This window comes from Filicampus tigris, chromosome 5, assembly GCF_054856515.1.
Source record: "Filicampus tigris isolate MCC_2025a chromosome 5, RoL_Ftig_1.0, whole genome shotgun sequence".
Classification (NCBI taxonomy): Eukaryota; Metazoa; Chordata; class Actinopteri; order Syngnathiformes; family Syngnathidae; genus Filicampus; species Filicampus tigris.
The window spans coordinates 26,248,009-26,261,696 of record NC_141221.1 but is presented as its reverse complement, the minus strand read 5'-3'; the positions used below and the strand labels follow the sequence as shown (position 1 = coordinate 26,261,696).

At 39.6% G+C, this 13,688-nt stretch overlaps 1 long non-coding RNA gene across 1 annotated transcript; it reads right to left on the bottom strand.

Moving 5' to 3' along the window:
- Window positions 1-1,994: 1,994 nt before the first annotated feature.
- LOC147147948 (uncharacterized) lies at window positions 1,995-13,032 on the bottom strand. The gene is made up of 3 exons (XR_015086891.1): window positions 12,846-13,032; window positions 7,131-7,231; window positions 1,995-2,194 (listed from the first exon to the last, which is right to left on the bottom strand). It is a non-coding gene; the product is annotated as an uncharacterized LOC147147948 (long non-coding RNA).
- Window positions 13,033-13,688: the final 656 nt, after the last annotated feature.

The following is a 13,688-nucleotide window of genomic DNA, read 5'->3' as shown; positions in this document are numbered from 1 at the left end:
CTGTACAACTGTTGGCGAACATCATTTGCAACACTGAACAAACTTTGGCGAAAACTGATGTGAACCCAACACTTGCTGCCTTCGAAAACACTGCAATTGTTCGCTGCTCAGTGCAGGCATAAAGGGATTTTCGGAGATACTCGACTCATTTTTTAACATTGACAAACAGATGAGCATGCATATTTATGCAACTTTAACAAATAGAATAGCCAACAAATCAAAACACACTAACACACTATAGTTTTTATAAAGCAATAGTGCATTTCTCAATCACTTCTATGAATTGAAAGAATGTATATTTTGATAGTATTGCACTGATATAACAAACAACTGCGGACACAAACAACACAATGTCCTGCGCCAAAATACAAACATGGCCATTTTCGTAGCGTAGAAAACTTGCCACTATCTTAACGGAAACGCCACACTTTGACAACAGTAGACAGGGTGCAAAAGAAGGGGCAAGCATTCTACACGATAGCAAAAGAAGACAGGCGGACGGCTCCTCCAGCCTGCGGGTCGCTCTTGCTTCCAGCGCCGGGGTTACGCAGATGAGCTCCCCACCCATCCACGGGCATTACGGTGAGAGCCGCGTTTCTTGCGCCCCCTGAGCGAGGCCGGACAGCCCCATTCGGCATCCGCTCCGCTCTGCAGCCACTGTGTCGGAGGCCGCGGGCCAGCGTGTGCCTAACCTGTCGGGCCGGCCGCTGCCACAGCTGCCCGTCGGTCGGTCCGTCCACCCGCCCGCCAGCCAGCCCTGGTTCCAAGGCAGCCTGCATGGTTGATCCTGCTTGTCTAAAAGCTTGAAGCACTGCAATTCTAAGTCCACACGGCCCGTAAACCCAGACTTTGTAAACTTACGAGGCAACTTCTCAAGGACTCACCAGTGCATTTGCCGTTGTTGAAAAAACACTCCTGGTGCATCTGTGATATTCCAACCTGTCCACTCATCATGTTCTTTTTATCAAAATGAGATGTGTCTTCACTTGGACAGATTATTGACTGATTAGGTGCCGCCAGCTATGGTCCTATCATCTTGGCAGACGTCAGAAGATGTGTCACTGGAACTTCCTGTACACGGGGATTGGCTGAAAATTGTCATAGTATGTGGTACGGGTGTGTGATTGGTGTTTGCATGTTATCCCCGTGCCTGTGTGGGTTTTCTCCGGGTATTCCGGTTTCCTCCTACATTCCAAAAACATGCATGGTAGGCTAATTGAACACTCTAAATCGTCCCTAGGTATGATTGTGAGTGTGACTGTTTGTTTGTCTCTGAGTGTCCTGCGATTGGCTGGCAACCAGTTCAGTGTGTACCCCGCCTACTGCCCGAAGACAGCTGGGATAGGCTCCAGCATGCCCGCGAACCTTGTGAGGATAAGCAGATTGGATAATGGATGGGTGGATTTTTTTGCTGCTGCCTTTCTATCAGAAATGGGAAATCCAGGTCCAAAAAGTAAAATCCCTGCCACAGTTTGGCTTGAGCCACAGGTGCTTCTACTCACGCAAACAAGCTCAGTTGATTAGAAGCACCTGTGGCTAAATACAAACTGTGGCAGGGCTTTTACTTTCTGGATCCGAATTTTCCATCTCTGCTTTCTATAGTGGCCACATCATATTGAAGAAGCTGAGCATCGATGGAAAAGGAAGGTAGGATGCTGTTGTTTATGCTAAAATTAAGATGGTAATTATGTTCCTGGTCTGGGGAAATCAAACATAATGATTACATTACCCCCCAAGTATTGCCTCTTCCAAATAGGCCAGTGTGCACAAAATTAGTTTTACCAGATTTTATTTCCAGACGTCAGAGGGAGAAATAAGTCAACACAACAAACAAAATACATCTATGAACCCATATATTCATACCACAAATATTTCTATAAATCAAAGACAAACTTTTGACCTACCTCCTAAACAATAAATGTGAAAAAACAATACAAAAAAGGGCTTCTCTCTCCTACCAGGTGACAGACAGATACCATACACAATAGTCCCTTCACTATGTGATTCAAACAATTAGTACTAAAATGGTATCTCTGAGAATCTTACAGACAGTGCTCACAAACAGGATCACAGGTACAAAATCAACATCTGGCCCAGTTGGAAGTAGGAAAGCTGAGATTGGGGTCAACTGCCAACATTTGATGGTGGCAATCAGTCCCAACCAGCCAACCAGCAGGTCATACCTGTTTGCAATCTGGACACACAAATACTCATGTCAACAAACACACACGCTGAATTCATAATTTTCAACAACAAAACACTTTCAGAAAATAAACCAAAATGACAGGGTCATAAGTACAATGTCCCACATTCTGCAATTAGGGGGTGAGGTTGAAGCACAACCCTGCGTTAAAAGATTGCCAAGCAATATTGTTTTAGATGTTGAAAATTGATACAAATTGTTAAAAAAAAAATGTTATGCTTACTGTATGGTTCCCCCCATCTCTGTCAGTGTTTGAAAAAAAAAATCTGTATTTCTGTCAGGTGTTTATAAACGTAAAAAGGTATTCTTGGGAGAAAATGCTTATTTCTATGAAATGTGCATAAAAGATAGGAATATGACTTAACACATCAAAAATACTGTATAACACCAAAATTAAGATTTCAGTGTGATATATGACATAAAACACACCTTACTCTCTCGTGGTGTCTTTTTGATATTCAAATCTCAAAATTATTATTATTGACTGATGACGCTGTGTTATGCTATTACAAAGCTGACATCAGCTCACTCCAAAATTCCGACATGGAAATAACAACTTCCCCCCATAGTAATGTTACATTAAACAAATATAATTTTATGGATTGGAAATCTGTGCCAAAATTTAAATGAGCTGTAAAGGTAATTGTGATAACCATCATAATCTCCTAAAACACCTCTGTTTGTATAAAGGCAACCAAACGAATAGCTGTATTTGTCGGTTTAGGTTTGCTGTTGTCCCTACCGTCCGTCGTAAATATTCTTTATTTATTTTGCAATTGTTGAATTCGGATTGAATCACTGGTCCAAAACTTGGTCTTTAAGCAAGGCGTATCAGATATAGCCTTTTCTTGGAAAATGTTTCTCGTGATTGAATAAGAAGAATCACGGGGAGGCCAGAATTTAACGAGCTGACAGAGTGCTTCAAAACTGGAACAAGTACCCTATGTGGTGCTTGTGCTCAATAGCTCCAGAGAGGATATTGCCCCCAACTACTGTGAGAGAGGCTCTCCTGAGTCAAGTGACTTTGATGGGCTGCCCCGAGAGCCCAGCGCTTCGCTGGCATGGGAATGTCAGATAGAGGTCCTTGTGATGTGAGGAGAGGGATTTGAGCTCAGCCTTTTGTTCCTAGTCCCTCTTCCGGCATGCCAAAGACCTACTGCAATCCCAAAGTACTACCCATAGGACGTTACAACCAATTTCTTCCAGCCTGCCTGAGACAAATGGAATTGTCTGTAGTCCATCAAAGTCTGTTTGTGTGCGTGTGTTTTTTTTAATACACCCAATAAACTGGGAACTTCCCTCTTTTTGACAAAAACATGTTTGAGTACATGCAAACAATGTCAGTCAATCATGTCGGACCTCAGGATGATAGAACATAACTGTTTTACCTGGGCAGTAGTAGTAGTAGCACTAATAATAATCGTGATCATCGAGTAGAAGTTAGACCTTTACCAAAACATGTTGATTCAAACCATATTTTCTTCTTTTAAATCAACAAAAGATGAATGAATTGAAGCATCTCTTATCTGTACACCACATTTTTTTTATGCTGAGTGAACAGAGAATGCACCGCTGAAATCCCACTCAGTAAACATGCGCATCATTATCCATTCATCAGGATGTATTGTTTGTTTACTGTGGCCCCATTTCCAGAGAGCCAAAAACCATGCCCAGTAGAGAGGGGAGCCCGGAACAAAGGCTTTTCTTCTCCACCCGCTTGGGCCTCAGAGACGCTCCCCACTTGGCCGGCACAGAGCCTTTCACCAAGCTTTTGGCCACTCATGAGTGACAGTTGAATCACCAAGAACCTTTCTCAAGTAAAGGAATCGGTTTATTACACGCTAAAATATTGTGGTCAAGCTAATTAATTGGCAACATTGCTCTTAAACAATATTTTAGTATGGAAGGTATAGAAATAGTAATTGATAAAGCTACCACAGTGCATGCCTTCATATTAATCTCATATTAAACAAAATGTGTCTACTTGTAACATAAACCTGTAAAAGTCCTGTTTTTGTTCTGGTCGATACCGATTATTTGCATTGTGTGCTCTATTGAACCATCAAAATATATCCATCCCTGCTCTTTTGTAGCATGGAAGACCATCACATCTAGAAAGCAAAGTTGTCCATAGCCATTTACAACATAGGGTTAAGGGTTAGGGTAACCCTAAGTCTAGATGAGGTGGCGTTTTACAGTGTATGAATGAGCGTGGTTGTATGGTGGTTCCAGTCCAACTGCTGTGCTGGGAGGTCTGCCTATTGTTTGAGCCGCATAAAGGCACGACAAGCTGGGAACAAGGCTTTTCAGATGAGCTCAGCTGCTTTCAGAATCCTTACACTCACGGACCATGTCATTGAAACATCAAGACAAGTAGTGCGATGCTCTTTGTGACACAAAACTATTGTAACCACGCAGGAATTTCAGCATTTTGTCACAAATTCACAGATTGAATAGTGCTCACATGTACATTACTTCATAATAATGCAATGAGTAATAATCTGTCGCTTGTATTGAGTTATGATAGATTGAGTGCCTGCAATTATTGTCACTCTGTTTCCAACCCGTTGTGATTGATCACGTTTGTTGCCTGAGAGCACGTTAACAAAAACTGTCTTGAACATGTTGTGCCTTAAAGAAGGATCTGAAAAACATGTTTGCCTTCCTTTTACCAGGTGGGGTTACTGTTGATGTCTGAAAGAAAACGGGAACTGTCAACCATTCATTGTTCAGCCTCAATGAAATGTCAGCTTTCCAAAACGCAATCCTATAGTTTGGGTCGTGCAAAAGCACACACAATGAAATGTAATGATGTAATTCTTTAACTAATTTGGGTTAAGATAATGAGAAAAGAATAATTGCTGCATAGCACAACAGAAATTGAGTCAATCTTTGGCAATTAGGTGCAGGTTTCTGTGTCAAAAGAATTTGATTCGACACAGAAATACAACGGAAACTTCCTACAATTGCATGCAAAGTGAAACCTCTAAGGTCAACCACAATTTGTTCTCGGATTGCATCGACCTCACATGTGTCCGAAATGAATCTCTTCCATCTGTTTAGGGCTATGTCAATTTCTGGTTTTGTGGTGCTTGTAACATTTCTCCTCCCTGCCATTGCAAGTATTCGTCTGTATGGCATCTCATAATGTAAAATAAAGGGTACAACTCACTACAGTCTCATAAAATACAGTATGCTGAAGACTTGCAATATTTTTTCTGGTCTCTGCACTGACTGTAATTAATGGTGATGATGAAAAATAATTCCAAATCGCAAACTAAAACATTAAATGTATTCTGTAAGACATACTTCAATAATACTGCCTAAAATGTTGTCAATTAATAGCTATGGTTTCCAATGGTCAGCACAGTGAAAGAAAGGTTAGCCCGTCAGCCTCACAGTTATGAGGCTCAAGTCTCTTGAATGGCATTTGCATAATCTCCCTGTGCTTGTGTGGGTTTTCCGGGCACTTTGTCCCACATTCTTAAAGCGCATGCATTTACTGAACACTGTAAATTCTCAATAGGTGCACGTGAATGGTTGTACCCTGTGATTGGCTAGTCCTGGGTGTACTTGGCCTTTTGCCGAAAGTCAACTGAGATAAGCTTCAACTCACCTGTGACCCGAATGAGGAAAGAGTCTACATCATTTATCCCTATGAATTAGCGATAGGTTTTCAGGGACTAAAAATGTCTGTTATAACAACAGTTGTGCGGTTAAGATGTGTTCGACGGATGTAAGCTATTTTCAAGTCAGTCAGAACATCACAGAAATGTGTATGTAAAAGATGGGGGGGAAAGACTTTTTCCCGTATGGTGTGTCATATGATTGTCTCTGCACTCACTAGTTCTTAGGTGATTCATGTGGCTTGTATCCCATGGCCTGCTTTCTGACCTGAATGTACAAACACAATGGATCAGCGTGCCGCTAATAACGGGATCCTATGCCTGTGGCCTTTACATTTTGCACAGAATAAAGTTCAGGTGTCAGTAGTTCAACTGATTTATAATGGTGAAGAGGCTGTGATTAAGTGCCGGTGTCAAAGGATTCCTCACCGCTCATTTGGGGAATCAAGTAGTTTGTATCCAAACAAGATAAATGGCCCGCTAGCTGGTTGTAACCTTTCTTATGTGCACTTTCCCTCCAATCATGTGCCACTGCTCCCTGGCTTCAGGACTAACTTTATTTATAACGAGACCCTTTCGGCATGCATGTGTTGCCTAGTTTGTGCATGCGTTGCTTCTATGTGTTTTTTCCAATTGTGGAATCAAAGCTTTTTTTCTTAATTTATTGTATCTCTGTGGAACACAAAGTATGGTAAACCTCATTGTGCAGAACCAAATAATCAATGAAAAAAAAAAAGTGGATTTGTTCATTTTTATAATAAATGCATGTTGACAGTCTTTTGACTTTATTATTCTTATATTTTATTGTTTTATTTGCAATAAATTCATAATTTATAATTATGTCTTATTATTCATTTTATTATTTAGAATGTTCATGTTTTTATCATATTATTAATATGATTGGTAATCACCCCCCATCATCATCATCATCATCATCATTAATGATTAAAACAAACGACAAGTACAATTTCTTTTTCAAACTTTTTAAAAAAATATAAAGTCAACATCCTTTGTCAAGGTTAACGGTGACTTTAGGCATATAGGACCAGTGAAGAACAACTGAAACTCTTGTGTACTTGTGTGTGCATGTGATTGTGCATGTGATTGTGCATCTTAGTGTGCGTAGGTGTTAATAATTTAAGAAAATAATTAAAATAATTTCTTAACCCCTGACCCTAGTATTAACAATGGGTGTCCTTGAGGAAAAAAACAAGAACTACAATGTGTGTGTGTGTGTGGGTGTGTGTGAGTGGGTGTGGGGGTGTGTGCATGTGTGTATGTCTCTGTGTGTAAAGTCCCACTTGGAAACACCATGTTGCCTTCGGCTGCAACATCCTGCCGCTCCTCTTGCTCGGTGGCTTGTCATTTTTGTTGCCCTATCTGGGTTGATGCCATGCGGCATCTAGAAAAACAAAATAAAACAACAAGAAAATCACAATTGATCATCTAGTAATACGACACGATGTCGACTGTTGTGCAAATGAGTACAACAATTTTTTTTAACTATAAGATAATCAGCGTATTCAAACGGGATAAACAGATTCAAAGGTGAAAAATTAATGAATGATAAATGTCACAAAAACAGTAAAAAAAAAAAACCTGTTTGTTCCTGCTGTGTCAGTGTTCAATTTTGAGTATTGTATGTGTGGAATAGTCTTGACTCTGGATGAATTCCAGCGTGGAAGCTGCATCATATTGCTCATGAGAGATTCGAGTTATAGTATGAAGACAGTAGCACAGCTGGTCCACAAAAGATGTTCTTTCACACAGCACCTCATTATATCCACCTTATTCCTGAGGGCTGTCATGGAGAAACAATTATGTGCACTACTTCCTGTAAGACAATTCTGGTAAGGATTTTGTTACTGCGGATTTGTTTCATGGAGCGGTTTATTTGAACGTTTTCTTCACCCCCTTTTCTAAGCGATCATAAGGCCCCATTGCATTGAAAAATATCTTGCATGACTGTTAATGATTGTGCGAACAAGCACAAGAAGTTAAATAAAAAACAAGAGTAATGTTTTTAACTGACACCCCGCACGAGGACGTGAGAAAGTTGCTGTGATAAACGCTAGTTTCCAGCGCCTTCCCAGGGATGAGGATCACATAAAAAATAGTCAGACAGTCTTTGTTTGGAAAGACCAGAACCTCAACGTTATACATGTGCCCCTTTTCATTTTGTGGACAAAAGCATGGCGTCGCAACATGCGCATTGAACTTTGTGCTAATGTGCTTGCATTGCAGAAATTTGCCAAGTGCCAAGCGTCACAAGAACATCAGTTATGTATGTGTGTGGGAGACACAACACTAGTATTAGTCAACCTCTGAAATTATTATTAGAAGGATCACCACAATATTTTTGGTTTTATGGTCTGTAAGCGTATTTGTCAGTAAATTGTAGTGAGCAACTATGGAGAGGATGATGTTATGCTCATAAACTTCTAAATATTGGGGTAGATCATTCTATTTGCAGCAATTGACGGTGACATAAGTAGAGATGTTCACATAAACTGAAGATTGATGGCATTTTTATGACATGGAGCGACGTGAAGCTGGTTTACATGAAACATCCCGGTCATGTGATTATCATGCAGTGGGAAGTAGGCGGCTTGGCTGGGTCCTGTGCGTCTGCCTTAAGCTGAATAAGACTGTGTCCGACATCTTTTAATAAAATGTGACCAACATTATTGCTGTACTGTATAGGCACTGATATGCCCTATTTATAACACAATTTTAATTGTATATAATTGCATTTTATTGCCAAACATTTGCTTATACTTATAATGCAATAAGGTTTCAGTTTTTATTGCATTATTTTTCATAATGATTGCAAAATAAGACAAGGTTATTTTAGGAGGAAATTAAAGACTTCCAGTTCGGGGTCATCAGGGCTGGCAGAGATTTTTATGGTCTAAAGATGTCCTACATAAGGACATACTTCGCATGCAAAGGGTAATTATACGTCCCAAATGTTAACAGTTTGTTAACAAAACAAAATTGCTATCCACATATTTTCTAACTCTAATACATATCTTCTCCCAGATGACACACACAAGACAGGCAGGGCGGGTTTCTGTCAGTCAGTGAAATGGGGTTGTGGCATAATTCATGGTATTACATGTGTTCAACCACTAGAGGGCAAACTAAGCCTGTCTAATGTTATTGCAGGGAACACACATGAAGTGTTGTGCAGTCAGTTAATAAAGGCAGCTCTGCGGTATCACAGAAGAGAACAGCGGTTTTGCTTTTTAAAAAACAACAACACGTATGTCGGTGCTTGACCCGGTTAAGGACGAATAGAGGGGCGGAAGAAAACCCACTTCGGTTCTTGCTTAGTCTGTCCTTTGTAAAAGACTTCTCGTCCTCTGTCCATCCGTCCACAAAATGGGCATCCCTTTGACAGACAAACGGACGAACCGTTACGTCCCCGGGGAGGAATGCCCAGCTCTGTTCATAAGGCTAGGAAGCACTGAGATCACGCAACATTACCGTATTTTCCAGACTAAAAGCCACTACTTTTTTCCTAGGTTTTGAGCCATGCTTATATAAAAGTGAGGCTATTCTGTGGATCTTTCTTCCACCGCTAGCCAGAATTAGAATCAAAACTAAGAAAAAAATCAATGCAAAGAAGAATGCCAGGATGTGACTAGGAGGAGGAGTTCAACAGGCGAGGGCACTATGCACTATGTGGTACGCGGAAGTAGAGCAATGGACGTAACTGACAAACTGGGTTCTGTTATTAAATGTGGGTCAAAATCCAACAGAACACACACGAAGAAGTTCGTATGATGCATGATTTAAATTGAAGGCCATCGATCTTGCTATCCAGGAAGGAAACCACGATGCTGCACGTAAGCATAGCAGCAATGAATCTATGGTGAGAAGTCGGACGCGGCAGCGGGAGTGAAATGAAGATAAGTAGTGGTTATTTTCTCTTGCTTCTGTATCGTTTTATTCAGCAAAATTGCTGCCGTGTTAAAAGGCACTGTTAGAAAAAAACCTGTTCAGGTACATACGTGTATATTTACAGTACAAAATCGTTCTGTAAATGCAGTAAATATCTAATTTCTCTAATATCTAACCTAGGTGTGGCTTTTATAAAGGTGCGGCTTATATATTGTTTTTTGTTTTTTTTTATTCTTTTTTCAAAAATAGAATGGATGCAGCTTATATAGAGGTGCGGTTTATAGTCTAGAATACAGTACATTGCCTTGAAGTATAAATTCCGACTTGCATAACACACCGTCATGCTTTGCACCAGTCTTGCCACGCTGTTAAATGAGGCATTTTCTCAATGTGAAAAATAGAAGAAACCATTTTCAGTAGTTTGTAACTTTTTTCTTCTTAGCTAGTCTTGTGGCATGTACTCAACGATAGCTGAATTGAAATATACTTTAAAATATGTGGAATCAGCTTACGCCTTTGTTCTTACTTTAAAACAACAACTAGTATTTTACAGTGTGTGGTGTTTGCAGCCAGGGTAGCCATGCAATGCCTGTTATTGTATTTAGAAATAAGGGTGAAAACAAAAAACTGTGTTTTCTCTAAAACAATGTAAGTAGACTATCACCTCCTATGCCTGTTGCCGAGATGTGGCAGTCAAAACCCGTTGCCATTCCAACAACCCACGGGTGGTTTTGCGGGTCGTGCACTCGGGACATTCACTACATATTGAACAACTTCAAAGCATTCCTGTGCATGTTATATATGGTTAGAAAACTGAGTTTCCACAGATTCGAATGATTCAAACATTATAAGATACAATCATATCTGCAGGCTCGGCGAGCATTTAAGTCAAAACAATGCTAACATACAAAAGATGTGCAACTCATCATTTCATCCTCAAATGTCCGACACAATTTCATAATCCATCATCAATGATCATATTATGTCGACAAGGGTCCAGTAAAAGTATTCCAGTAATATAATATATTTAGTCCAAAACAAGCCTGACATCCATAAAGCCACGTTATTAGCTGCTGCAACCGTTACAGGTTGCTATCAGATACATATACATATTAAATATGTACATATTTTCCATCGTAGATTGAGTTACCTTCGACGGATTTAGACACACGAGCTTTCAAAACATAGGCTGGACTTTGGTTTGATTGATTTTTTACTGGCGGCACGGTGGTCGACTGGTTAGCACGTCCGCCTCACAGTTCAGAGGTCGTGGGTTCGATCCCGGCTCCGGCCACCCTGTGTGGAGTTTGCATGTTCTCCCCGTGCCTGCGTGGGTTTTCTCCGGGCACTCCGGTTTCCTCCCACATTCCAAAAACATGCATGGTAAGTTGATTGGATACTCTAAATTGCCCCTAGGTGTGATTGTGAGTGCGGATGTTTGTCTCTGTGTGCCCTGCGATTGGCTGGCAACCAGTTCAGGGTGTCCCCCGCCTACTGCCCAAAGACAGCTGGGATAGGCTCCAGCACGCCCCGCGACCCTTGTGAGGAGAAGCGGTACAGATAATGGATGGATGGATGGATGATTTTTTACTTGATCCAATAAACTAATGTTTCCCATGTCAGAGTTCAACAACAGCCAATGAACATATTCCATGCGTAAATAGTACCACCCCTGCATATGGATGATTCGTCAGTTATGTTTACAGTCACAACCAAACTTGCTAAGATGGTGATTGACGCATTCAACGGCCAATGAAATTCTTAAAAAAAACATGGAAACTGTTTTCATCAAAAACATCGGGCGTAACTTGCGTAACTTGCGTTTTTTTTTTTTTAATTGATGCTTTCAAACATTCACAAATATTGTTGTACAACAAAGTGAAAATATGTCAATATGATACTACATACATACATACATAACCAACATAAAAAAAAAATTAAAAAAATAAATCATATAGAAGGCACAATAAACATTCATTCGAGATCAATCAGCGATAATTCACGAAGAAACTGTAATGTACAAACACTTTTCTTATTTTTCGTCAATTTTAAGACAATTAACATCTCGTTGAAACTCAGTAAGGAATACTTGATGATTTGGATGGGATTTGGACATCTTCATCTTGTGTAAATAAAACTTGCCAAGTAGCAACATAAGATTAATCACAAATTATAAAGATCTGTCATTATGCACAAAACCTGCAACAATATGTTTTACAGCAATTGCAATAGTATGACCAGTTTTTTCACATATATATCTTTCAAAATCTCTCCAAAATTTTGATGATATAGGGCAATTACAAAATAAATGCAGAAGTGTTTCTGACTCATTTCCACAGAAGGTACATTTATCATCTACATTAGTAAATTTGGAAAGAGAATTATTGCAAGGATAAATGTTATGCAGTATTTTAAATTGAAGCTCTCTCATTTTGTTTGAGATGCAAAATTGAAGGGGGCATAACCATGTTCTACGCCAATTTATGTTATTTAATTCTGTATTCCAGTAGAATTTACCTCGTGGAGATATTCTATTACATTATTTTTCTGCATTTTTTTTTTTTAAATCTGGATGTAGGATATGATAGCGCCAAGTCTTACTTTTCATTAGAACTCATGATTGTTGAAGCATTCCACAATAGCAGCCTTTTTCCCTACGTATGTGAACATGGTTGCAACATGATTGCAATGGGATTCAAATGGCACACTTTTGGTTCGCCTGGACATCCCCTTAGTAAAACTTGTGTAAAATGCTCATTTTCTGTCGTATTATTGTCGAATTTGAAATGGAATTGGAGGAGCCTTTGAGCTGTGATCCTGTTGTGTTGACAGTTGAGGAGAAAAATTACAGCTTCAGTTTTACTTTGGGTGCACCTTTTTAGGCGTTCAGGTAAAAATACCAGGGGAGTGGCAAGGGGTTTTTAATTGTTCTGTAACGTTTATGATAGGCACAATAAAATATTGAGACTCTACTGTCAGGGTTAGGAATGCAGGTGGACCCAAATGCAGGGAAGCAAGGCAGGAGGGCAAGATAAAAATTAGACTATCACCTCCTATGCCTGTTGCCGAGATGTGGCAGTTAAGTGTTCTGTAATGTTTATAATACTCACAATAAAAGATTGAGACTCTACTGTCAGGGTTAGGAATGCAGGTGGACCCAAATGCAGGGAAGCAAGGCAGGAGGGCAATATAAATTACAAAAACAAAGTGTATTTATTCTCAAAAAAACTAAAGCGCAAACAAGGCGAGTGAAATCAGAAATACTAAATTCACACAAGTCCAAAAGGGAAGCTTCAAAGTCACAAACCAAAAACCCATCAAGGACTGAGAGGAAACGGAACTAAATAAGAACAAACTAACGAGACAACTAGGAACACCTGGACAAGACTTGGGTTGCAGATAGCTGATTGGTTAGATTTCAAGTACATTTTACATAATTTTTATTTATGTAAATGTGTTGTTGTTTATACTTTTGTTCATACAAAAATGTTAAAAGGTTTTGTTGGACATTGGCATTGCAGACATCATGTTTCATCATGTATTGTTTAGCCATTATTTCAATTAAGAATTTTACAATGGGTTTTTAGTTTTCAAAATGCACGCACGCACACACCCCCACTCCCACACGCATCCCTGATTTAGAATAATCACAGTGGTGAATTATTGTGGGAATAAGTGTTTACATAAAGTAATCCATTTTTGTTAGGAGAAAATATGGATAATACAATACAATACAATACATTTTTATTTATATAGTAATGGGGAATAGACGATTACATAGATGGAAAAAAAATGGGCTTCCGATTTTGCTTAGTACGACTATTTCTAAAAGTTTCCCATCTATCGTTTATTGCCTACAAAATGGGCGTCCGTCATAGGTGGATAGACGGACTGGTCCATCACATAGGCGGTATGTCCAGCTCCGCAAATTTGCTATCATAGAATAAAGCTAG